This window comes from Salvelinus alpinus, chromosome 25 (assembly GCF_045679555.1).
Source record: "Salvelinus alpinus chromosome 25, SLU_Salpinus.1, whole genome shotgun sequence".
NCBI lineage: Eukaryota > Metazoa > Chordata > Actinopteri > Salmoniformes > Salmonidae > Salvelinus > Salvelinus alpinus.
In genome coordinates, this window is record NC_092110.1 from 16,135,623 (window position 1) to 16,161,867 (window position 26,245).

Sequence of the window (26,245 nt, forward strand, 5' to 3'; positions counted from 1 at the left end):
TTGAACAAGTACGAAGAGACGCTATCCCTCAATCTTGTGATGCATAATCAGACACAATATTACTCAGGCCTCGCACTCTTAGATTATTAAATATTATAACAATGTCCTAGCTTTTCAAAGCAAGAAGAACAAAGCCTTATCTCGGGAAGTTGCGAACAAGTCCAAATTAACTGAGTTTATGAAATTAAAAGACCACGAAGGGACTCGAACCCTCAATCTTCTGATTCGAAGTCAGACGCCTTATCCATTAGGCCAAGCAGCCTGTTACATATACTCCTATATGACATCATGCAGACGTTGTTTTACCACAATAGACATGAAAATTGCGAACCTGTCCGAATGAGGAAAGCTAGTGATATTGAACAAGTACGAAGAGAAGCTATCCCTCAATCTTGTGATGCATAATCAGACACAATATTACTCAGGTCTCGCATTCTTAGATTATTAAATATTATAACAATGTCCTAGCTTTTCAAAGCAAGAAGAACAAAGCCTTATCTCGGGAAGTTGCGAACATGTCCAAAATAGCTGTGCTAATGAAATTAAACGACAACGAGGAGAGTCAAACCCTCAATCGTCTGATTTGAAGTCAAACACCTTATCCATTAGGCGACACACTCTACCCCACATAATCCAATATGACATCATTCAGACGTTGTTTTGCAACAATAGACATCAAAATTGTGAACCGGTCCGAATGAGGAAAGCTAGTTATATTGAACAAGTACGAAGAGAAGCTATCCCTCAATCTTGTGATGCAGAATCAGACACAATATTTCACAGGTCTCGCATTCTTAGATCATTGAAGTTGCATGACAATGTCCTAGCATTTCAAAGCAACAAGAACAAAGACTTATTTCAGGAAATTGCAAACAAGTCCAAATTAACGAAATTAAACGACCACGAAGGGACTCGAAACATCAATCTTCTGATTCGAAGTCAGACACCTTATCCATTAGGCCACGCAGCCTGTTTCATATACACTTATATGACATCATGCAGACGTTGTTTTACCACAATAGACATGAAAATTGCGAACCTGTCCGAATGAGGAAAGCTAGTGATATTGAACAAGTACGAAGAGACGCTATCCCTCAATCTTGTGATGCATAATCAGACACAATATTACTCAGGCCTCGCACTCTTAGATTATTAAATATTATAACAATGTCCTAGCTTTTCAAAGCAAGAAGAACAAAGCCTTATCTCGGGAAGTTGCGAACAAGTCCAAATTAACTGAGTTTATGAAATTAAAAGACCACGAAGGGACTCGAACCCTCAATCTTCTGATTCGAAGTCAGACGCCTTATCCATTAGGCCACGCAGCCTGTTACATATACTCCTATATGACATCATGCAGACGTTGTTTTACCACAATAGACATGAAAATTGCGAACCTGTCCGAATGAGGAAAGCTAGTGATATTGAACAAGTACGAAGAGAAGCTATCCCTCAATCTTGTGATGCATAATCAGACACAATATTACTCAGGTCTCGCATTCTTAGATTATTAAATATTATAACAATGTCCTAGCTTTTCAAAGCAAGAAGAACAAAGCCTTATCTTGGGAAGTTGCGAACATGTCCAAAATAGCTGAGCTAATGAAATTAAACAACAACGAGGAGAGTCAAACCCTCAATCGTCTGATTTGAAGTCAAACACCTTATCCATTAGGCGACACACTCTACTCCACATAATCCAATATGACATCATTCAGACGTTGTTTTGCAACAATAGACATCAAAATTGTGAACCGGTCCGAATGAGGAAAGCTAGTTATATTGAACAAGTACGAAGAGAAGCTATCCCTCAATCTTGTGATGCAGAATCAGACACAATATTTCACAGGTCTCGCATTCTTAGATCATTGAAGTTGCATGACAATGTCCTAGCATTTCAAAGCAACAAGAACAAAGACTTATTTCAGGAAATTGCAAACAAGTCCAAATTAACGAAATTAAACGACCACGAAGGGACTCGAAACATCAATCTTCTGATTCGAAGTCAGACACCTTATCCATTAGGCCACGCAGCCTGTTTCATATACACTTATATGACATCATGCAGACGTTGTTTTACCACAATAGACATGAAAATTGCGAACCTGTCCGAATGAGGAAAGCTAGTGATATTGAACAAGTACAAAGAGACGCTATCCCTCAATCTTGTGATGCATAATCAGACACAATATTACTCAGGCCTCGCACTCTTAGATTATTAAATATTATAACAATGTCCTAGCTTTTCAAAGCAAGAAGAACAAAGCCTTATCTCGGGAAGTTGCGAACAAGTCCAAATTAACTGAGTTTATGAAATTAAAAGACGACGAAGGGACTCGAACCCTCAATCTTCTGATTCGAAGTCAGACGCCTTATCCATTAGGCCAAGCAGCCTGTTACATATACTCCTATATGACATCATGCAGACGTTGTTTTACCACAATAGACATGAAAATTGCGAACCTGTCCGAATGAGGAAAGCTAGTGATATTGAACAAGTACGAAGAGAAGCTATCCCTCAATCTTGTGATGCATAATCAGACACAATATTACTCAGGTCTCGCATTCTTAGATTATTAAATATTATAACAATGTCCTAGCTTTTCAAAGCAAGAAGAACAAAGCCTTATCTCGGGAAGTTGCGAACATGTCCAAAATAGCTGTGCTAATGAAATTAAACGACAACGAGGAGAGTCAAACCCTCAATCGTCTGATTTGAAGTCAAACACCTTATCCATTAGGCGACACACTCTACCCCACATAATCCAATATGACATCATTCAGACGTTGTTTTGCAACAATAGACATCAAAATTGTGAACCGGTCCGAATGAGGAAAGCTAGTTATATTGAACAAGTACGAAGAGAAGCTATCCCTCAATCTTGTGATGCAGAATCAGACACAATATTTCACAGGTCTCGCATTCTTAGATCATTGAAGTTGCATGACAATGTCCTAGCATTTCAAAGCAACAAGAACAAAGACTTATTTCAGGAAATTGCAAACAAGTCCAAATTAACGAAATTAAACGACCACGAAGGGACTCGAAACATCAATCTTCTGATTCGAAGTCAGACACCTTATCCATTAGGCCACGCAGCCTGTTTCATATACACTTATATGACATCATGCAGACGTTGTTTTACCACAATAGACATGAAAATTGCGAACCTGTCCGAATGAGGAAAGCTAGTGATATTGAACAAGTACGAAGAGACGCTATCCCTCAATCTTGTGATGCATAATCAGACACAATATTACTCAGGCCTCGCACTCTTAGATTATTAAATATTATAACAATGTCCTAGCTTTTCAAAGCAAGAAGAACAAAGCCTTATCTCGGGAAGTTGCGAACAAGTCCAAATTAACTGAGTTTATGAAATTAAAAGACCACGAAGGGACTCGAACCCTCAATCTTCTGATTCGAAGTCAGACGCCTTATCCATTAGGCCACGCAGCCTGTTACATATACTCCTATATGACATCATGCAGACGTTGTTTTACCACAATAGACATGAAAATTGCGAACCTGTCCGAATGAGGAAAGCTAGTGATATTGAACAAGTACGAAGAGAAGCTATCCCTCAATCTTGTGATGCATAATCAGACACAATATTACTCAGGTCTCGCATTCTTAGATTATTAAATATTATAACAATGTCCTAGCTTTTCAAAGCAAGAAGAACAAAGCCTTATCTCGGGAAGTTGCGAACATGTCCAAAATAGCTGTGCTAATGAAATTAAACGACAACGAGGAGAGTCAAACCCTCAATCGTCTGATTTGAAGTCAAACACCTTATCCATTAGGCGACACACTCTACTCCACATAATCCAATATGACATCATTCAGACGTTGTTTTGCAACAATAGATATCAAAATTGTGAACCGGTCCGAATGAGGAAAGCTAGTTATATTGAACAAGTACGAAGAGAAGCTATCCCTCAATCTTGTGATGCAGAATCAGACACAATATTTCACAGGTCTCGCATTCTTAGATCATTGAAGTTGCATGACAATGTTCTAGCATTTCAAAGCAACAAGAACAAAGACTTATTTCAGGAAATTGCAAACAAGTCCAAATTAACAAAATTAAACGACCACGAAGGGACTCGAAACATCAATCTTCTGATTCGAAGTCAGACGCCTTATCCATTAGGCCACGCAGCCTGTTACATATACTCCTATATGACATCATGCAGACGTTGTTTTACCACAATAGACATGAAAATTGCGAACCTGTCCGAATGAGGAAAGCTAGTGATATTGAACAAGTACGAAGAGACGCTATCCCTCAATCTTGTGATGCATAATCAGACACAATATTACTCAGGCCTCGCACTCTTAGATTATTAAATATTATAACAATGTCCTAGCTTTTCATAGCAAGAAGAACAAAGCCTTATCTCGGGAAGTTGCGAACATGTCCAAAATAGCTGTGCTAATGAAATTAAACAACAACGAGGAGAGTCAAACCCTCAATCGTCTGATTTGAAGTCAAACACCTTATCCATTAGGCGACACACTCTACTCCACATAATCCAATATGACATCATTCAGACGTTGTTTTGCAACAATAGATATCAAAATTGTGAACCGGTCCGAATGAGGAAAGCTAGTTATATTGAACAAGTACGAAGAGACGCTATCCCTCAATCTTGTGATGCAGAATCAGACACAATATTTCACAGGTCTCGCATTCTTAGATCATTGAAGTTGCATGACAATGTTCTAGCATTTCAAAGCAACAAGAACAAAGACTTATTTCCGCAAATTGCAAACAAGTCCAAATTAACTGAGTTTATGAAATTAAACAACCACGAAGGGAGTCGAACCCTTAATCTTCTGATTCGAAGTCAGACGCCTTATCCATTAGGCCACGCAACCTGTTAAATACACTCCTATATGACATCATGCAGACGTTGTTTTGCCACAATAGACATGAAAATTGCGAACCTGTCCGAATGAGGAAAGCTAGTGATATTGAACAAGTATGAAGAGACGCTATCCCTCAATCTTGTGATGCATAATCAGACACAATATTACTCAGGCCTCGCACTCTTAGATTATTAAATTGTATAACAATGTCCTAGCTTTTCAAAGCAAGAAGAACAAAGCCTTATCTCGGGAAGTTGCGAACATGTCCAAAATAGCTGAGCTAATGAAATTAAACAACAACGAGGAGAGTCAAACCCTCAATCGTCTGATTTGAAGTCAAACACCTTATCCATTAGGCGACACACTCTACTCCACATAATCCAATATGACATCATTCAGACGTTGTTTTGCAACAATAGACATCAAAATTGTGAACCGGTCCGAATGAGGAAAGCTAGTTATATTGAACAAGTACGAAGAGAAGCTATCCCTCAATCTTGTGATGCAGAATCAGACACAATATTTCACAGGTCTCGCATTCTTAGATCATTGAAGTTGCATGACAATGTCCTAGCATTTCAAAGCAACAAGAACAAAGACTTATTTCAGGAAATTGCAAACAAGTCCAAATTAACGAAATTAAACGACCACGAAGGGACTCGAAACATCAATCTTCTGATTCGAAGTCAGACACCTTATCCATTAGGCCACGCAGCCTGTTTCATATACACTTATATGACATCATGCAGACGTTGTTTTACCACAATAGACATGAAAATTGCGAACCTGTCCGAATGAGGAAAGCTAGTGATATTGAACAAGTACGAAGAGACGCTATCCCTCAATCTTGTGATGCATAATCAGACACAATATTACTCAGGCCTCGCACTCTTAGATTATTAAATATTATAACAATGTCCTAGCTTTTCAAAGCAAGAAGAACAATGCCTTATCTCGGGAAGTTGCGAACAAGTCCAAATTAACTGAGTTTATGAAATTAAAAGACCACGAAGGGACTCGAACCCTCAATCTTCTGATTCGAAGTCAGACGCCTTATCTATTAGGCCACGCAGCCTGTTACATATACTCCTATATGACATCATGCAGACGTTGTTTTACCACAATAGACATGAAAATTGCGAACCTGTCCGAATGAGGAAAGCTAGTGATATTGAACAAGTACGAAGAGAAGCTATCCCTCAATCTTGTGATGCATAATCAGACACAATATTACTCAGGTCTCGCATTCTTAGATTATTAAATATTATAACAATGTCCTAGCTTTTCAAAGCAAGAAGAACAAAGCCTTATCTCGGGAAGTTGCGAACATGTCCAAAATAGCTGAGCTAATGAAATTAAACAACAACGAGGAGAGTCAAACCCTCAATCGTCTGATTTGAAGTCAAACACCTTATCCATTAGGCGACACACTCTACTCCACATAATCCAATATGACATCATTCAGACGTTGTTTTGCAACAATAGACATCAAAATTGTGAACCGGTCCGAATGAGGAAAGCTAGTTATATTGAACAAGTACGTAGACAAGCTATCCCTCAATCTTGTGATGCAGAATCAGACACAATATTTCACAGGTCTCGCATTCTTAGATCATTGAAGTTGCATGACAATGTCCTAGCATTTCAAAGCAACAAGAACAAAGACTTATTTCAGGAAATTGCAAACAAGTCCAAATTAACGAAATTAAACGACCACGAAGGGACTCGAAACATCAATCTTCTGATTCGAAGTCAGACGCCTTATCCATTGAGCCACGCAGCCTGTTACATATACTCCTATATGACATCATGCAGACGTTGTTTTACCACAATAGACATGAAAATTGCGAACCTGTCCGAATGAGGAAAGCTAGTGATATTGAACAAGTACGAAGAGACGCTATCCCTCAATCTTGTGATGCATAATCAGACACAATATTACTCAGGCCTCGCACTCTTAGATTATTAAATATTATAACAATGTCCTAGCTTTTCAAAGCAAGAAGAACAAAGCCTTATCTCGGGAAGTTGCGAACATGTCCAAAATAGCTGTGCTAATGAAATTAAACAACAACGAGGAGAGTCAAACCCTCAATCGTCTGATTTGAAGTCAAACACCTTATCCATTAGGCGACACACTCTACTCCACATAATCCAATATGACATCATTCAGACGTTGTTTTGCAACAATAGATATCAAAATTGTGAACCGGTCCGAATGAGGAAAGCTAGTTATATTGAACAAGTACGAAGAGAAGCTATCCCTCAATCTTGTGATGCAGAATCAGACACAACATTTCACAGGTCTCGCATTCTTAGATCATTGAAGTTGCATGACAATGTCCTAGCATTTCAAAGCAACAAGAACAAAGACTTATTTCAGGAAATTGCAAACAAGTCCAAATTAACTGAGTTTACGAAATTAAATGACCACGAAGGGACTCGAACCCTCAATCTTCTGATTCGAAGTCAGACGCCTTATCCATTAGGCCACGCAGCCTGTTTCATATACACCTATATGACATCATGCAGACGTTGTTTTACCACAATAGACATGAAAATTGCGAACCTGTCCGAATGAGGAAAGCTAGTGATATTGAACAAGTACGAAGAGGCGCTATCCCTCAATCTTGTGATGTATAATCAGACACAATATTACTCAGGCCTCGCACTCTTAGATTATTAAATATTATAACAATGTCCTAGCTTTTCAAAGCAAGAAGAACAAAGCCTTATCTCGGGAAGTTGCGACAATCTTGTGATGCATAATCAGACACAATATTACTCAGGCCTCGCACTCTTAGATTATTAAATATTATAACAATGTCCTAGCTTTTCAAAGCAAGAAGAACAAAGCCTTATCTCGGGAAGTTGCGAACATGTCCAAAATAGCTGTGCTAATTGAAATTAAACAACAACGAGGAGAGTCAAACCCTCAATCGTCTGATTTGAAGTCAAACACCTTATGCATTAGGCGACACACTCTACTCCACATAATCCAATATGACATCATTCTGACGTTGTTTTGCAACAATAGACATCAAAATTGTGAACCGGTCCGAATGAGGAAAGCTAGTTATATTGAACAAGTACGAAGAGACGCTATCCCTCAATCTTGTGATGCAGAATCAGACACAATATTTCACAGGTCTCGCATTCTTAGATCATTGAAGTTGCATGACAATGTTCTAGCATTTCAAAGCAACAAGAACAAAGACTTATTTCCGCAAATTGCAAACAAGTCCAAATTAACTTAGTTTATGAAATTAAACGACCACGAAGGGACTCCAACCCTTAATCTTCTGATTCGAAGTCAGACGCCTTATCCATTAGGCCACGCAACCTGTTACATATACTCCTATATGACATCATGCAGACGTTGTTTTGCCACAATAGACATGAAAATTGCGAACCTGTCCGAATGAGGAAAGCTAGTGATATTGAACAAGTATGAAGAGACGCTATCCCTCAATCTTGTGATGCATAATCAGACACAATATTACTCAGGCCTCGCACTCTTAGATTATTAAATTGTATAACAATGTCCTAGCTTTTCAAAGCAAGAAGAACAAAGCCTTATCTCGGGAAGTTGCGAACATGTCCAAAATAGCTGAGCTAATGAAATTAAACAACAACGAGGAGAGTCAAACCCTCAACCGTCTGATTTGAAGTCAAACACCTTATCCATTAGGCGACACACTCTACTCCACATAATCCAATATGACATCATTCAGACGTTGTTTTGCAACAATAGACATCAAAATTGTGAACCGGTCCGAATGAGGAAAGCTAGTTATATTGAACAAGTACGAAGAGAAGCTATCCCTCAATCTTGTGATGCAGAATCAGACACAATATTTCACAGGTCTCGCATTCTTAGATCATTGAAGTTGCATGACAATGTCCTAGCATTTCAAAGCAACAAGAACAAAGACTTATTTCAGGAAATTGCAAACAAGTCCAAATTAACGAAATTAAACGACCACGAAGGGACTCGAAACATCAATCTTCTGATTCGAAGTCAGACACCTTATCCATTAGGCGACGCAGCCTGTTTCATATACACTTATATGACATCATGCAGACGTTGTTTTACCACAATAGACATGAAAATTGCGAACCTGTCCGAATGAGGAAAGCTAGTGATATTGAACAAGTACGAAGAGGCGCTATCCCTCAATCTTGTGATGTATAATCAGACACAATATTACTCAGGCCTCGCACTCTTAGATTATTAAATATTATAACAATGTCCTAGCTTTTCAAAGCAAGAAGAACAAAGCCTTATCTCGGGAAGTTGCGAACAAGTCCAAATTAACTGAGTTTATGAAATTAAACGACCAAGAAGGGACTCCAACCCTTAATCTTCTGATTCGAAGTCAGACGCCTTATCCATTAGGCCACGCAACCTGTTACATATACTCCTATATGACATCATGCAGACGTTGTTTTGCCACAATAGACATGAAAATTGCGAACCTGTCCGAATGAGGAAAGCTAGTGATATTGAACAAGTATGAAGAGACGCTATCCCTCAATCTTGTGATGCATAATCAGACACAATATTACTCAGGCCTCGCACTCTTAGATTATTAAATATTATAACAATGTCCTAGCTTTTCAAAGCAAGAAGAACAAAGCCTTATCTCGGGAAGTTGCGAACATGTCCAAAATAGCTGTGCAATTGAAATTAAACAACAACGAGGAGAGTCAAACCCTCAATCGTCTGATTTGAAGTCAAACACCTTATGCATTAGGCGACACACTCTACTCCACATAATCCAATATGACATCATTCTGACGTTGTTTTGCAACAATAGACATCAAAATTGTGAACCGGTCCGAATGAGGAAAGCTAGTTATATTGAACAAGTATGAAGAGACGCTATCCCTCAATCTTGTGATGCAGAATCAGACACAATATTTCACAGGTCTCGCATTCTTAGATCATTGAAGTTGCATGACAATGTTCTAGCATTTCAAAGCAACAAGAACAAAGACTTATTTCCGCAAATTGCAAACAAGTCCAAATTAACTTAGTTTATGAAATTAAACGACCACGAAGGGACTCCAACCCTTAATCTTCTGATTCGAAGTCAGACGCCTTATCCATTAGGCCACGCAACCTGTTACATATACTCCTATATGACATCATGCAGACGTTGTTTTGCCACAATAGACATGAAAATTGCGAACCTGTCCGAATGAGGAAAGCTAGTGATATTGAACAAGTATGAAGAGACGCTATCCCTCAATCTTGTGATGCATAATCAGACACAATATTACTCAGGCCTCGCACTCTTAGATTATTAAATTGTATAACAATGTCCTAGCTTTTCAAAGCAAGAAGAACAAAGCCTTATCTCGGGAAGTTGCGAACATGTCCAAAATAGCTGAGCTAATGAAATTAAACAACAACGAGGAGAGTCAAACCCTCAACCGTCTGATTTGAAGTCAAACACCTTATCCATTAGGCGACACACTCTACTCCACATAATCCAATATGACATCATTCAGACGTTGTTTTGCAACAATAGACATCAAAATTGTGAACCGGTCCGAATGAGGAAAGCTAGTTATATTGAACAAGTACGAAGAGAAGCTATCCCTCAATCTTGTGATGCAGAATCAGACACAATATTTCACAGGTCTCGCATTCTTAGATCATTGAAGTTGCATGACAATGTCCTAGCATTTCAAAGCAACAAGAACAAAGACTTATTTCAGGAAATTGCAAACAAGTCCAAATTAACGAAATTAAACAACCACGAAGGGACTCGAAACATCAATCTTCTGATTCGAAGTCAGACACCTTATCCATTAGGCCACGCAGCCTGTTTCATATACACTTATATGACATCATGCAGACGTTGTTTTACCACAATAGACATGAAAATTGCGAACCTGTCCGAATGAGGAAAGCTAGTGATATTGAACAAGTACGAAGAGACGCTATCCCTCAATCTTGTGATGCATAATCAGACACAATATTACTCAGGCCTCGCACTCTTAGATTATTAAATATTATAACAATGTCCTAGCTTTTCAAAGCAAGAAGAACAAAGCCTTATCTCGGGAAGTTGCGAACAAGTCCAAATTAACTGAGTTTATGAAATTAAACGACCACGAAAGGACTCGAAACCTCAATCTTCTGATTCGAAGTCAGACGCCTTATCCATTAGGCCACGCAGCCTGTTACATATACTCCTATATGACATCATGCAGACGTTGTTTTACCACAATAGACATGAAAATTGCGAACCTGTCCGAATGAGGAAAGCTAGTGATATTGAACAAGTACGAAGAGACGCTATCCCTCAATCTTGTGATGCATAATCAGACACAATATTACTCAGGCCTCGCACTCTTAGATTATTAAATATTATAACAATGTCCTAGCTTTTCAAAGCAAGAAGAACAAAGCCTTATCTCGGGAAATTGCGAACATGTCCAAAATAGCTGTGCTAATGAAATTAAACAACAACGAGGAGAGTCAAACCCTCAATCTTCTGATTTGAAGTCAAACACCTTATCCATTAGGCGACACACTCTACTCCACATAATCCAATATGACATCATTCAGACGTTGTTTTGCAACAATAGATATCAAAATTGTGAACCGGTCCGAATGAGGAAAGCTAGTTATATTGAACAAGTACGAAGAGACGCTATCCCTCAATCTTGTGATGCAGAATCAGACACAATATTTCACAGGTCTCGCATTCCTAGATCATTGAAGTTGCATGACAATGTTCTAGCATTTCAAAGCAACAAGAACAAAGACTTATTTCCGCAAATTGCAAACAAGTCCAAATTAACTGAGTTTATGAAGTTAAACGACCACGAAGGGACTCGAACCCTCAATGTTCTGATTCGAAGTCAGACGCCTTATCCATTAGGCCACGCAGCCTGTTTCATATACTCCTATATGACATCATGCAGACGTTGTTTTACCACAATAGACATGAAAATTGCGAACCTGTCCGAATGGGGAAAGCTAGTGATATTGAACAAGTACGAAGAGGCGCTATCCCTCAATCTTGTGATGTATAATCAGACACAATATTACTCAGGCCTCGCACTCTTAGATTATTAAATATTATAACAATGTCCTAGCTTTTCAAAGCAAGAAGAACAAAGCCTTATCTCGGGAAGTTGCGAACATGTCCAAAATAGCTGTGCAATTGAAATTAAACAACAACGAGGAGAGTCAAACCCTCAATCGTCTGATTTGAAGTCAAACACCTTATGCATTAGGCGACACACTCTACTCCACATAATCCAATATGACATCATTCTGACGTTGTTTTGCAACAATAGACATCAAAATTGTGAACCGGTCCGAATGAGGAAAGCTAGTTATATTGAACAAGTACGAAGAGACGCTATCCCTCAATCTTGTGATGCAGAATCAGACACAATATTTCACAGGTCTCGCATTCTTAGATCATTGAAGTTGCATGACAATGTTCTAGCATTTCAAAGCAACAAGAACAAAGACTTATTTCCGCAAATTGCAAACAAGTCCAAATTAACTTAGTTTATGAAATTAAACGACCACGAAGGGACTCCAACCCTTAATCTTCTGATTCGAAGTCAGACGCCTTATCCATTAGGCCACGCAACCTGTTACATATACTCCTATATGACATCATGCAGACGTTGTTTTACCACAATAGACATGAAAATTGCGAACCTGTCCGAATGAGGAAAGCTAGTGATATTGAACAAGTACGAAGAGGCGCTATCCCTCAATCTTGTGATGTATAATCAGACACAATATTACTCAGGCCTCGCACTCTTAGATTATTAAATATTATAACAATGTCCTAGCTTTTCAAAGCAAGAAGAACAAAGCCTTATCTCGGGAAGTTGCGAACAAGTCCAAATTAACTGAGTTTATGAAATTAAACGACCACGAAGGGACTCCAACCCTTAATCTTCTGATTCGAAGTCAGACGCCTTATCCATTAGGCCACGCAACCTGTTACATATACTCCTATATGACATCATGCAGACGTTGTTTTGCCACAATAGACATGAAAATTGCGAACCTGTCCGAATGAGGAAAGCTAGTGATATTGAACAAGTATGAAGAGACGCTATCCCTCAATCTTGTGATGCATAATCAGACACAATATTACTCAGGCCTCGCACTCTTAGATTATTAAATATTATAACAATGTCCTAGCTTTTCAAAGCAAGAAGAACAAAGCCTTATCTCGGGAAGTTGCGAACATGTCCAAAATAGCTGTGCTAATGAAATTAAACGACAACGAGGAGAGTCAAACCCTCAATCGTCTGATTTGAAGTCAAACACCTTATCCATTCGGCGACACACTCTACTCCACATAATCCAATATGACATCATTCAGACGTTGTTTTGCAACAATAGATATCAAAATTGTGAACCGGTCCGAATTTAGGAAAGCTAGTTATATTGAACAAGTACGAAGAGAAGCTATCCCTCAATCTTGTGATGCAGAATCAGACACAATATTTCACAGGTCTCGCATTCTTAGATCATTGAAGTTGCATGACAATGTTCTAGCATTTCAAAGCAACAAGAACAAAGACTTATTTCAGGAAATTGCAAACATGTCCAAATTAACTGAGTTTATGAAATTAAACGACCACGAAAAGACTCGAACCCTCAATCTTCTGATTCGAAGTCAGACACCTTATCCATTAGGCCACGCAGCCTGTTACATATACTCCTATATGACATCATGCAGACGTTGTTTTGCCACAATAGACATGAAAATTGCGAACCTGTCCGAATGAGGAAAGCTAGTGATATTGAACAAGTATGAAGAGACGCTATCCCTCAATCTTGTGATGCATAATCAGACACAATATTACTCAGGCCTCGCACTCTTAGATTATTGAAGTTGCATGACAATGTCCTAGCATTTCAAAGCAACAAGAACAAAGACTTATTTCAGGAAATTGCAAACAAGTCCAAATTAACGAAATTAAACGACCACGAAGGGACTCGAAACATCAATCTTCTGATTCGAAGTCAGACACCTTATCCATTAGGCCACGCAGCCTGTTTCATATACACTTATATGACATCATGCAGACGTTGTTTTACCACAATAGACATGAAAATTGCGAACCTGTCCGAATGAGGAAAGCTAGTGATATTGAACAAGTACGAAGAGGCGCTATCCCTCAATCTTGTGATGTATAATCAGACACAATATTACTCAGGCCTCGCACTCTTAGATTATTAAATATTATAACAATGTCCTAGCTTTTCAAAGCAAGAAGAACAAAGCCTTATCTCGGGAAGTTGCGAACAAGTCCAAATTAACTGAGTTTATGAAATTAAACGACCACGAAGGGACTCCAACCCTTAATCTTCTGATTCGAAGTCAGACGCCTTATCCATTAGGCCACGCATATATGACATCATGCAGACGTTGTTTTACCACAATAGACATGAAAATTGCGAACCTGTCCGAATGAGGAAAGCTAGTGATATTGAACAAGTACGAAGAGACGCTATCCCTCAATCTTGTGATGCATAATCAGACACAATATTACTCAGGCCTCGCACTCTTAGATTATTAAATATTATAACAATGTCCTAGCTTTTCAAAGCAAGAAGAACAAAGCCTTATCTCGGGAAGTTGCGAACAAGTCCAAATTAACTGAGTTTATGAAATTAAACGACCACGAAGGGACTCGAACCCTCAATCTTCTGATTCGAAGTCAGACGCCTTATCCATTAGGCCACGCAGCCTGTTACATATACTCCTATATGACATCATGCAGACGTTGTTTTACCACAATAGACATGAAAATTGCGAACCTGTCCGAATGAGGAAAGCTAGTGATATTGAACAAGTACGAAGAGACGCTATCCCTCAATCTTGTGATGCATAATCAGACACAATATTACTCAGGCCTCGCACTCTTAGATTATTAAATATTATAACAATGTCCTAGCTTTTCAAAGCAAGAAGAACAAAGCCTTATCTCGGGAAATTGCGAACATGTCCAAAATAGCTGTGCTAATGAAATTAAACAACAACGAGGAGAGTCAAACCCTCAATCTTCTGATTCGAAGTCAAACACCTTATCCATTAGGCGACACACTCTACTCCACATAATCCAATATGACATCATTCAGACGTTGTTTTGCAACAATAGATATAAAAAATTGTGAACCGGTCCGAATGAGGAAAGCTAGTTATATTGAACAAGTACGAAGAGACGCTATCCCTCAATCTTGTGATGCAGAATCAGACACAATATTTCACAGGTCTCGCATTCCTAGATCATTGAAGTTGCATGACAATGTTCTAGCATTTCAAAGCAACAAGAACAAAGACTTATTTCCGCAAATTGCAAACAAGTCCAAATTAACTGAGTTTATGAAGTTAAACGACCACGAAGTGACTCGAACCCTCAATCTTCTGATTCGAAGTCAGACGCCTTATCCATTAGGCCACGCAGCCTGTTTCATATACTCCTATATGACATCATGCAGACGTTGTTTTACCACAATAGACATGAAAATTGCGAACCTGTCCGAATGGGGAAAGCTAGTGATATTGAACAAGTACGAAGAGGCGCTATCCCTCAATCTTGTGATGTATAATCAGACACAATATTACTCAGGCCTCGCACTCTTAGATTATTAAATATTATAACAATGTCCTAGCTTTTCAAAGCAAGAAGAACAAAGCCTTATCTCGGGAAGTTGCGAACATGTCCAAAATAGCTGTGCAATTGAAATTAAACAACAACGAGGAGAGTCAAACCCTCAATCGTCTGATTTGAAGTCAAACACCTTATGCATTAGGCGACACACTCTACTCCACATAATCCAATATGACATCATTCTGACGTTGTTTTGCAACAATAGACATCAAAATTGTGAACCGGTCCGAATGAGGAAAGCTAGTTATATTGAACAAGTACGAAGAGACGCTATCCCTCAATCTTGTGATGCAGAATCAGACACAATATTTCACAGGTCTCGCATTCTTAGATCATTGAAGTTGCATGACAATGTTCTAGCATTTCAAAGCAACAAGAACAGAGACTTATTTCCGCAAATTGCAAACAAGTCCAAATTAACTTAGTTTATGAAATTAAACGACCACGAAGGGACTCCAACCCTTAATCTTCTGATTCGAAGTCAGACGCCTTATCCATTAGGCCACGCAGCCTGTTACATATACTCCTATATGACATCATGCAGACGTTGTTTTACCACAATATACATGAAAATTGCGAACCTGTCCGAATGAGGAAAGCTAGTGATATTGAACAAGTACGAAGAGACGCTATCCCTCAATCTTGTGATGCATAATCAGACACAATATTACTCAGGCCTCGCACTCTTAGATTATTAAATATTATAACAATGTCCTAGCTTTTCAAAGCAAGAAGAACAAAGCCTTATCTCGGGAAGTTGCGAACATGTCCAAAATAGCTGTGCTAATGAAATTAAACAACAACGAGGAGAGTCAAACCCTCAATCGTCTGATTTGAAGTCAAACACCTTATCCATTAGGCGACACACTCTACTCCACATAATCCAATATGACATCATTCAGACGTTGTTTTGCAACAATAGATATCAAAATTGTGAACCGGTCCGAATGAGGAAAGCTAGTTATATTGAACAAGTACGAAGAGAAGCTATCCCTCAATCTTGTGATGCAGAATCAGACACAATATTTCACAGGTCTCGCATTCTTAGATCATTGAAGTTGCATGACAATGTCCTAGCATTTCAAAGCAACAAGAACAAAGACTTATTTCAGGAAATTGCAAACAAGTCCAAATTAACTGAATTTACGAAATTAAATGACCACGAAGGGACTCGAACCCTCAATCTTGTGATTCGAAGTCAGACGCCTTATCCATTAGGCCACGCAGCCTGTTTCATATACACCTATATGACATCATGCAGACGTTGTTTTACCACAATAGACATGAAAATTGCGAACCTGTCCGAATGAGGAAAGCTAGTGATATTGAACAAGTACGAAGAGACGCTATCCCTCAATCTTGTGATGCATAATCAGACACAATATTACTCAGGCCTCGCACTCTTAGATTATTAAATATTATAACAATGTCCTAGCTTTTCAAAGCAAGAAGAACAAAGCCTTATCTCGGGAAGTTGCGAACATGTCCAAAATAGCTGTGCTAATGAAATTAAACAACAACGAGGAGAGTCAAACCCTCAATCGTCTGATTTGAAGTCAAACACCTTATCCATTAGGCGACACACTCTACTCCACATAATCCAATATGACATCATTCAGACGTTGTTTTGCAACAATAGATATCAAAATTGTGAACCGGTCCGGATGAGGAAAGTTAGTTATATTGAACAAGTACGAAGAGAAGCTATCCCTCAATCTTGTGATGCAGAATCAGACACAATATTTCACAGGTCTCGCATTCTTAGATCATTGAAGTTGCATGACAATGTCCTAGCATTTCAAAGCAACAAGAACAAAGACTTATTTCAGGAAATTGCAAACAAGTCCAAATTAACTGAGTTTACGAAATTAAATGACCACGAAGGGACTCGAACCCTCAATCTTCTGATTCGAAGTCAGACGCCTTATCCATTAGGCCACGCAGCCTGTTTCATATACACCTATATGACATCATGCAGACGTTGTTTTACCACAATAGACATGAAAATTGCGAACCTGTCCGAATGAGGAAAGCTAGTGATATTGAACAAGTACGAAGAGACGCTATCCCTCAATCTTGTGATGCATAATCAGACACAATATTACTCAGGCCTCGCACTCTTAGATTATTAAATATTATAACAATGTCCTAGCTTTTCAAAGCAAGAAGAACAAAGCCTTATCTCGGGAAGTTGCGAACAAGTCCAAATTAACTGAGTTTATGAAATTAAACGACCACGAAGGGACTCGAACTCTCAATCTTCTGATTCGAAGTCAGACGCCTTATCCATTAGGCCACGCAGCCTGTTTCGTATACACTTATATGACATCATGCAGACGTTGTTTTACCACAATAGACATGAAACTTGCGAACCTGTCCGAATGAGGAAAGCTAGTGATATTGAACAAGTACGAAGAGACGCTATCCCTCAATCTTGTGATGCATAATCAGACACAATATTACTCAGGCCTCGCACTCTTAGATTATTAAATATTATAACAATGTCCTAGCTTTTCAAAGCAAGAAGAACAAAGCCTTATCTCGGGAAGTTGCGAACATGTCCAAAATAGTTGTGCTAATGAAATTAAACAACAACGAGGAGAGTCAAACCCTCAATCGTCTGATTTGAAGTCAAACACCTTATCCATTAGGCGACACACTCTACTCCACATAATCCAATATGACATCATTCAGACGTTGTTTTGCAACAATAGACATCAAAATTGTGAACCGGTCCGAATGAGGAAAGCTAGTTATATTGAACATGTACGAAGAGAAGCTATCAATCAATCTTGTGATGCAGAATCAGACACAATATTTCACAGGTCTCGCATTCTTAGATCATTGAAGTTGCATGACAATGTCCTAGCATTTCAAAGCAACAAGAACAAAGACTTATTTCAGGAAATTGCAAACAAGTCCAAATTAACTGAGTTTACGAAATTAAACGACCACGAACGGACTCGAACCCTCAATCTTCTGATTCGAAGTCAGACTCCTTATCCATTAGGCCACGCAGCCTGTTTCATTTACACCTATATGACATCATGCAGACGTTGTTTTACCACAATAGACATGAAAATTACGAACCTGTCCGAATGAGGAAAGCTAGTGATATTGAACAAGTACGAAGAGACGCTATCCCTCAATCTTGTGATGCATAATCAGACACAATATTACTCATGCCTCGCACTCTTAGATTATTAAATATTATAACAATGTCCTAGCTTTTCAAAGCAAGAAGAACAAAGCCTTATCTCGGGAAGTTGCGAACAAGTCCAAATTAACTGAGTTTATGAAATTAAACGACCACGAAGGTACTCGAACCCTCAATCTTCTGATTCGAAGTCAGACGCCTAATCCATTAGGCCACGCAGCCTGTTCCATATACTCCTATATGACATCATGCAGACGTTGTTTTACCACAATAGACATGAAAATTGCGAACCTGTCCGAATGAGGAAAGCTAGTGATATTGAACAAGTACGAAGAGACGCTATCCCTCAATCTTGTGATGCATAATCAGACACAATATTACTCAGGCCTCGCACTCTTAGATTATTAAATATTATAACAATGTCCTAGCTTTTCAAAGCAAGAAGAACAAAGCCTTATCTCGGGAAGTTGCGAACATGTCCAAATTAACTGAGTTTATGAAATTAAACGACCACGAAGGGACTCGAACCCTCAATCTTCTGATTCGAAGTCAGACGCCTTATCCATTAGGCCACGCAGCCTGTTTCATATATACTTATATGACATCATGCAGACGTTGTTTTACCACAATAGACATGAAACTTGCGAACCTGTCCGAATGAGGAAAGCTAGTGATATTGAACAAGTACGAAGAGACGCTATAACTCAATCTTGTGATGCATAATCAGACACAATATTACTCAGGCCTCGCACTCTTATATTATTAAATATTATAACAATGTCCTAGCTTTTCAAAGCAAGAAGAACAAAGCCTTATCTCGGGAAGTTGCGAACATGTCCAAAATAGTTGTGCTAATGAAATTAAACAACAACGAGGAGAGTCAAACCCTCAATCGTCTGATTTGAAGTCAAACACCTTATCCATTAGGCGACACACTCTACTCCACATAATCCAATATGACATCATTCAGACGTTGTTTTGCAACAATAGACATCAAAATTGTGAACCGGTCCGAATGAGGAAAGCTAGTTATATTGAACAAGTACGAAGAGAAGCTATCCCTCAATCTTGTGATGCAGAATCAGACACAATATTTCACAGGTCTCGCATTCTTAGATCATTGAAGTTGCATGACAATGTCCTAGCATTTCAAAGCAACAAGAACAAAGACTTATTTCAGGAAATTGCAAACAAGTCCAAATTAACTGAGTTTACGAAATTAAATGACCACGAAGGGACTCGAACCCTCAATCTTCTGATTCGAAGTCAGACGCCTTATCCATTAGGCCACGCAGCCTGTTTCATATACACCTATATGACATCATGCAGACGTTGTTTTACCACAATAGACATGAAAATTGCGAACCTGTCCGAATGAGGAAAGCTAGTGATATTGAACAAGTACGAAGAGACGCTATCCCTCAATCTTGTGATGCATAATCAGACACAATATTACTCAGGCCTCGCACTCTTAGATTATTAAATATTATAACAATGTCCTAGCTTTTCAAAGCAAGAAGAACAAAGCCTTATCTCGGGAAGTTGCGAACAAGTCCAAATTAACTGAGTTTATGAAATTAAACGACCACGAAGGGACTCGAACTCTCAATCTTCTGATTCGAAGTCAGACGCCTTATCCATTAGGCCACGCAGCCTGTTTCGTATACACTTATATGACATCATGCAGACGTTGTTTTACCACAATAGACATGAAACTTGCGAACCTGTCCGAATGAGGAAAGCTAGTGATATTGAACAAGTACGAAGAGACGCTATCCCTCAATCTTGTGATGCATAATCAGACACAATATTACTCAGGCCTCGCACTCTTAGATTATTAAATATTATAACAATGTCCTAGCTTTTCAAAGCAAGAAGAACAAAGCCTTATCTCGGGAAGTTGCGAACATGTCCAAAATAGTTGTGCTAATGAAATTAAACAACAACGAGGAGAGTCAAACCCTCAATCGTCTGATTTGAAGTCAAACACCTTATCCATTAGGCGACACACTCTACTCCACATAATCCAATATGACATCATTCAGACGTTGTTTTGCAACAATAGACATCAAAATTGTGAACCGGTCCGAATGAGGAAAGCTAGTTATATTGAACATGTACGAAGAGAAGCTATCAATCAATCTTGTGATGCAGAATCAGACACAATATTTCACAGGTCTCGCATTCTTAGATCATTGAAGTTGCATGACAATGTCCTAGCATTTCAAAGCAACAAGAACAAAGACTTATTTCAGGAAATTGCAAACAAGTCCAAATTAACTGAGTTTACGAAATTAAACGACCACGAACGGACTCGAACCCTCAATCTTCTGATTCGAAGTCAGACTCCTTATCCATTAGGCCACGCAGCCTGTTTCATTTACACCTATATGACATCATGCAGACGTTGTTTTACCACAATAGACATGAAAATTACGAACCTGTCCGAATGAGGAAAGCTAGTGATATTGAACAAGTACGAAGAGACGCTATCCCTCAATCTTGTGATGCATAATCAGACACAATATTACTCATGCCTCGCACTCTTAGATTATTAAATATTATAACAATGTCCTAGCTTTTCAAAGCAAGAAGAACAAAGCCTTATCTCGGGAAGTTGCGAACAAGTCCAAATTAACTGAGTTTATGAAATTAAACGACCACGAAGGTACTCGAACCCTCAATCTTCTGATTCGAAGTCAGACGCCTAATCCATTAGGCCACGCAGCCTGTTACATATACTCCTATATGACATCATGCAGACGTTGTTTTACCACAATAGACATGAAAATTGCGAACCTGTCCGAATGAGGAAAGCTAGTGATATTGAACAAGTACGAAGAGACGCTATCCCTCAATCTTGTGATGCATAATCAGACACAATATTACTCAGGCCTCGCACTCTTAGATTATTAAATATTATAACAATGTCCTAGCTTTTCAAAGCAAGAAGAACAAAGCCTTATCTCGGGAAGTTGCGAACATGTCCAAATTAACTGAGTTTATGAAATTAAACGACCCCGAAGGGACTCGAACCCTCAATCTTCTGATTCGAAGTCAGACGCCTTATCCATTAGGCCACGCAGCCTGTTTCATATATACTTATATGACATCATGCAGACGTTGTTTTACCACAATAGACATGAAACTTGCGAACCTGTCCGAATGAGGAAAGCTAGTGATATTGAACATGTACGAAGAGACGCTATAACTCAATCTTGTGATGCATAATCAGACACAATATTACTCAGGCCTCGCACTCTTATATTATTAAATATTATAACAATGTCCTAGCTTTTCAAAGCAAGAAGAACAAAGCCTTATCTCGGGAAGTTGCGAACATGTCCAAAATAGTTGTGCTAATGAAATTAAACAACAACGAGGAGAGTCAAACCCTCAATCGTCTGATTTGAAGTCAAACACCTTATCCATTAGGCGACACACTCTACTCCACATAATCCAATATGACATCATTCAGACGTTGTTTTGCAACAATAGACATCAAAATTGTGAACCGGTCCGAATGAGGAAAGCTAGTTATATTGAACAAGTACGAAGAGAAGCTATCCCTCAATCTTGTGATGCAGAATCAGACACAATATTTCACAGGTCTCGCATTCTTAGATCATTGAAGTTGCATGACAATGTCCTAGCATTTCAAAGCAACAAGAACAAAGACTTATTTCAGGAAATTGCAAACAAGTCCAAATTAACTGAGTTTACGAAATTAAACGACCACGAATGGACTCGAACCCTCAATCTTCTGATTTGAAGTCAGACGCCTTATCCATTAGGCCACGCAGCCTGTTTCATTTACACCTATATGACATCATGCAGACGTTGTTTTACCACAATAGACATGAAAATTACGAACCTGTCCGAATGAGGAAAGCTAGTGATATTGAACAAGTACGAAGAGACGCTATCCCTCAATCTTGTGATGCATAATCAGACACAATATTACTCAGGCCTCGCACTCTTAGATTATTAAATATTATAACAATGTCCTAGCTTTTCAAAGCAAGAAGAACAAAGCCTTATCTCGGGAAGTTGCGAACATGTCCAAAATAGTTGTGCTAATGAAATTAAACAACAACGAGGAGAGTCAAACCCTCAATCGTCTGATTTGAAGTCAAACACCTTATCCATTAGGCGACACACTCTACTCCACATAATCCAATATGACATCATTCAGACGTTGTTTTGCAACAATAGACATCAAAATTGTGAACCGGTCCGAATGAGGAAAGCTAGTTATATTGAACATGTACGAAGAGAAGCTATCAATCAATCTTGTGATGCAGAATCAGACACAATATTTCACAGGTCTCGCATTCTTAGATCATTGAAGTTGCATGACAATGTCCTAGCATTTCAAAGCAACAAGAACAAAGACTTATTTCAGGAAATTGCAAACAAGTCCAAATTAACTGAGTTTACGAAATTAAACGACCACGAACGGACTCGAACCCTCAATCTTCTGATTCGAAGTCAGACGCCTTATCCATTAGGCCACGCAGCCTGTTTCATTTACACCTATATGACATCATGCAGACGTTGTTTTACCACAATAGACATGAAAATTACGAACCTGTCCGAATGAGGAAAGCTAGTGATATTGAACAAGTACGAAGAGACGCTATCCCTCAATCTTGTGATGCATAATCAGACACAATATTACTCAGGCCTCGCACTCTTAGATTATTAAATATTATAACAATGTCCTAGCTTTTCAAAGCAAGAAGAACAAAGCCTTATCTCGGGAAGTTGCGAACAAGTCCAAATTAACTGAGTTTATGAAATTAAACGACCACGAAGGGACTCGAACCATCAATCTTCTGATTCGAAGTCAGACGCCTTACCCATTAGGTCACGCAGCCTGTTACATATACTCCTATATGACATCATGCAGACGTTGTTTTACCACAATAGACATGAAAATTGCGAACCTGTCCGAATGAGGAAAGCTAGTGATATTGAACAAGTACGAAGAGACGCTATCCCTCAATCTTGTGATGCATAATCAGACACAATATTACTCAGGCCTCGCACTCTTAGATTATTAAATATTATAACAATGTCCTAGCTTTTCAAAGCAAGAAGAACAAAGCCTTATCTCGGGAAGTTGCGAACAAGTCCAAATTAACTGAGTTTATGAAATTAAACGACCACGAAAGGACTCGAACCCTCAATCTTCTGATTCGAAGTCAGACGCCTTATCCATTAGGCCACGCAGCCTGTTTCATATACACTCATATGACATCATGCAGACGTTGTTTTACCACAATAGACATGAAACTTGCGAACCTGTCCGAATGAGGAAAGCTAGTGATATTGAACAAGTACGAAGAGACGCTATCCCTCAATCTTGTGATGCATAATCAGACACAATATTACTCAGGCCTCGCACTCTTAGATTATTAAATATTATAACAATGTCCTAGCTTTTCAAAGCAAGAAGAACAAAGCCTTATCTCGGGAAGTTGCGAACAAGTCCAAATTAACTGAGTTTATGAAATTAAACGACCACGAAAGGACTCGAACCCTCAATCTTCTGATTCGAAGTCAGACGCCTTATCCATTAGGCCACGCAGCCTGTTTCATATACACTCATATGACATCATGCAGACGTTGTTTTACCACAATAGACATGAAACTTGCGAACCTGTCCGAATGAGGAAAGCTAGTGATATTGAACAAGTACGAAGAGACGCTATCCCTCAATCTTGTGATGCATAATCAGACACAATATTACTCAGGCCTCGCACTCTTAGATTATTAAATATTATAACAATGTCCTAGCTTTTCAAAGCAACAAGAACAAAGCCTTATCTCGGGAAGTTGCGAACATGTCCAAAATAGTTGTGCTAATGAAATTAAACAACAACGAGGAGAGTCAAACCCTCAATCGTCTGATTTGAAGTCAAACACCTTATCCATTAGGCGACACACTCTACTCCACATAATCCAATATGACATCATTCAGACGTTGTTTTGCAACAATAGACATCAAAATTGTGAACCGGTCCGAATGAGGAAAGCTAGTTATATTGAACAAGTACGAAGAGAAGCTATCCCTCAATCTTGTGATGCAGAATCAGACACAATATTTCACAGGTCTCGCATTCTTAGATCATTGAAGTTGCATGACAATGTCCTAGCATTTCAAAGCAACAAGAACAAAGACAAAATTCCGGGAAATTGCAAACAAGTCCAAATTAACTGAGTTTACGAAATTAAACGACCACGAATGGACTCGAACCCTCAATCTTCTGATTCGAAGTCAGACGCCTTATCCATTAGGCCACGCAGCCTGTTTCATTTACACCTATATGACATCATGCAGACGTTGTTTTACCACAATAGACATGAAAATTACGAACCTGTCCGAATGAGGAAAGCTAGTGATATTGAACAAGTACGAAGAGACGCTATCCCTCAATCTTGTGATGCATAATCAGACACAATATTACTCAGGCCTCGCACTCTTAGATTATTAAATATTATAACAATGTCCTAGCTTTTCAAAGCAAGAAGAACAAAGCCTTATCTCGGGAAGTTGCGAACAAGTCCAAATTAACTGAGTTTATGAAATTAAACGACCACGAAGGGACTCAAACCCTCAATCTTCTGATTCGAAGTCAGACGCCTTATCCATTAGGCCACACAGCCTGTTACATATACTCCTATATGACATCATGCAGACGTTGTTTTACCACAATAGACATGAAAATTGCGAACCTGTCCGAATGAGGAAAGCTAGTGATATTGAACAAGTACGAAGAGACGCTATCCCTCAATCTTGTGATGCATAATCAGACACAATATTACTCAGGCCTCGCACTCTTAGATTATTAAATATTATAACAATGTCCTAGCTTTTCAAAGCAAGAAGAACAAAGCCTTATCTCGGGAAATTGCGAACATGTCCAAAATAGCTGTGCTAATGAAATTAAACGACCACGTAGGGACTCGAACCCTCAATCTTCTGATTCGAAGTCAGACGCCTTATCCATTAGGCCACGCAGCCTGTTTCATATACACCTATATGACATCATGCAGACGTTGTTTTACCACAATAGACATGAAAATTGCCAACCTGTCCGAATGAGGAAAGCTAGTGATATTGAACAAGTACGAAGAGACGCTATCCCTCAATCTTGTGACGCATAATCAGACACAATATTACTCAGGCCTCGCACTCTTAGATTATTAAATATTATAACAATGTCCTAGCTTTTCAAAGCAAGAAGAACAAAGCCTTATCTCGGGAAGTTGCGAACATGTCCAAAATAGCTGTGCTAATGAAATTAAACAACAACGAGGAGAGTCAAACCCTCAATCGTCTGATTTGAAGTCAAACACCTTATCCATTAGGCGACACACTCTACTCCACATAATCCAATATGACATCATTCAGACGTTGTTTTGCAACAATAGATATCAAAATTGTGAACCGGTCCGAATGAGGAAAGCTAGTTATATTGAACAAGTACGAAGAGAAGCTATCCCTCAATCTTGTGATGCAGAATCAGACA

At 38.9% G+C, this 26,245-nt stretch overlaps 12 non-coding genes across 12 annotated transcripts; all 12 read right to left on the reverse strand.

The window, feature by feature from the left end:
- Nucleotides 1–1,255: 1,255 nt before the first annotated feature.
- Nucleotides 1,256–1,328, reverse strand: trnar-ucg (transfer RNA arginine (anticodon UCG)). The gene has a single exon. It is a non-coding gene; the product is annotated as a tRNA-Arg (tRNA).
- A 2,059-nt stretch (nucleotides 1,329–3,387) lies between these two features.
- On the reverse strand, nucleotides 3,388–3,460 carry trnar-ucg (transfer RNA arginine (anticodon UCG)). The gene has a single exon. It is a non-coding gene; the product is annotated as a tRNA-Arg (tRNA).
- A 3,843-nt stretch (nucleotides 3,461–7,303) lies between these two features.
- Nucleotides 7,304–7,376, reverse strand: trnar-ucg (transfer RNA arginine (anticodon UCG)). The gene has a single exon. It is a non-coding gene; the product is annotated as a tRNA-Arg (tRNA).
- A 4,337-nt stretch (nucleotides 7,377–11,713) lies between these two features.
- On the reverse strand, nucleotides 11,714–11,786 carry trnar-ucg (transfer RNA arginine (anticodon UCG)). The gene has a single exon. It is a non-coding gene; the product is annotated as a tRNA-Arg (tRNA).
- Nucleotides 11,787–14,554: 2,768 nt separating this feature from the next.
- Nucleotides 14,555–14,627, reverse strand: trnar-ucg (transfer RNA arginine (anticodon UCG)). Its single transcript has one exon. It is a non-coding gene; the product is annotated as a tRNA-Arg (tRNA).
- A 2,796-nt stretch (nucleotides 14,628–17,423) lies between these two features.
- On the reverse strand, nucleotides 17,424–17,496 carry trnar-ucg (transfer RNA arginine (anticodon UCG)). Its single transcript has one exon. It is a non-coding gene; the product is annotated as a tRNA-Arg (tRNA).
- Nucleotides 17,497–19,214: 1,718 nt separating this feature from the next.
- On the reverse strand, nucleotides 19,215–19,287 carry trnar-ucg (transfer RNA arginine (anticodon UCG)). The gene has a single exon. It is a non-coding gene; the product is annotated as a tRNA-Arg (tRNA).
- A 644-nt stretch (nucleotides 19,288–19,931) lies between these two features.
- Nucleotides 19,932–20,004, reverse strand: trnar-ucg (transfer RNA arginine (anticodon UCG)). The gene has a single exon. It is a non-coding gene; the product is annotated as a tRNA-Arg (tRNA).
- A 1,718-nt stretch (nucleotides 20,005–21,722) lies between these two features.
- On the reverse strand, nucleotides 21,723–21,795 carry trnar-ucg (transfer RNA arginine (anticodon UCG)). Its single transcript has one exon. It is a non-coding gene; the product is annotated as a tRNA-Arg (tRNA).
- Nucleotides 21,796–23,872: 2,077 nt separating this feature from the next.
- Nucleotides 23,873–23,945, reverse strand: trnar-ucg (transfer RNA arginine (anticodon UCG)). The gene has a single exon. It is a non-coding gene; the product is annotated as a tRNA-Arg (tRNA).
- A 285-nt stretch (nucleotides 23,946–24,230) lies between these two features.
- Nucleotides 24,231–24,303, reverse strand: trnar-ucg (transfer RNA arginine (anticodon UCG)). The gene has a single exon. It is a non-coding gene; the product is annotated as a tRNA-Arg (tRNA).
- Nucleotides 24,304–25,664: 1,361 nt separating this feature from the next.
- On the reverse strand, nucleotides 25,665–25,737 carry trnar-ucg (transfer RNA arginine (anticodon UCG)). Its single transcript has one exon. It is a non-coding gene; the product is annotated as a tRNA-Arg (tRNA).
- Nucleotides 25,738–26,245: the final 508 nt, after the last annotated feature.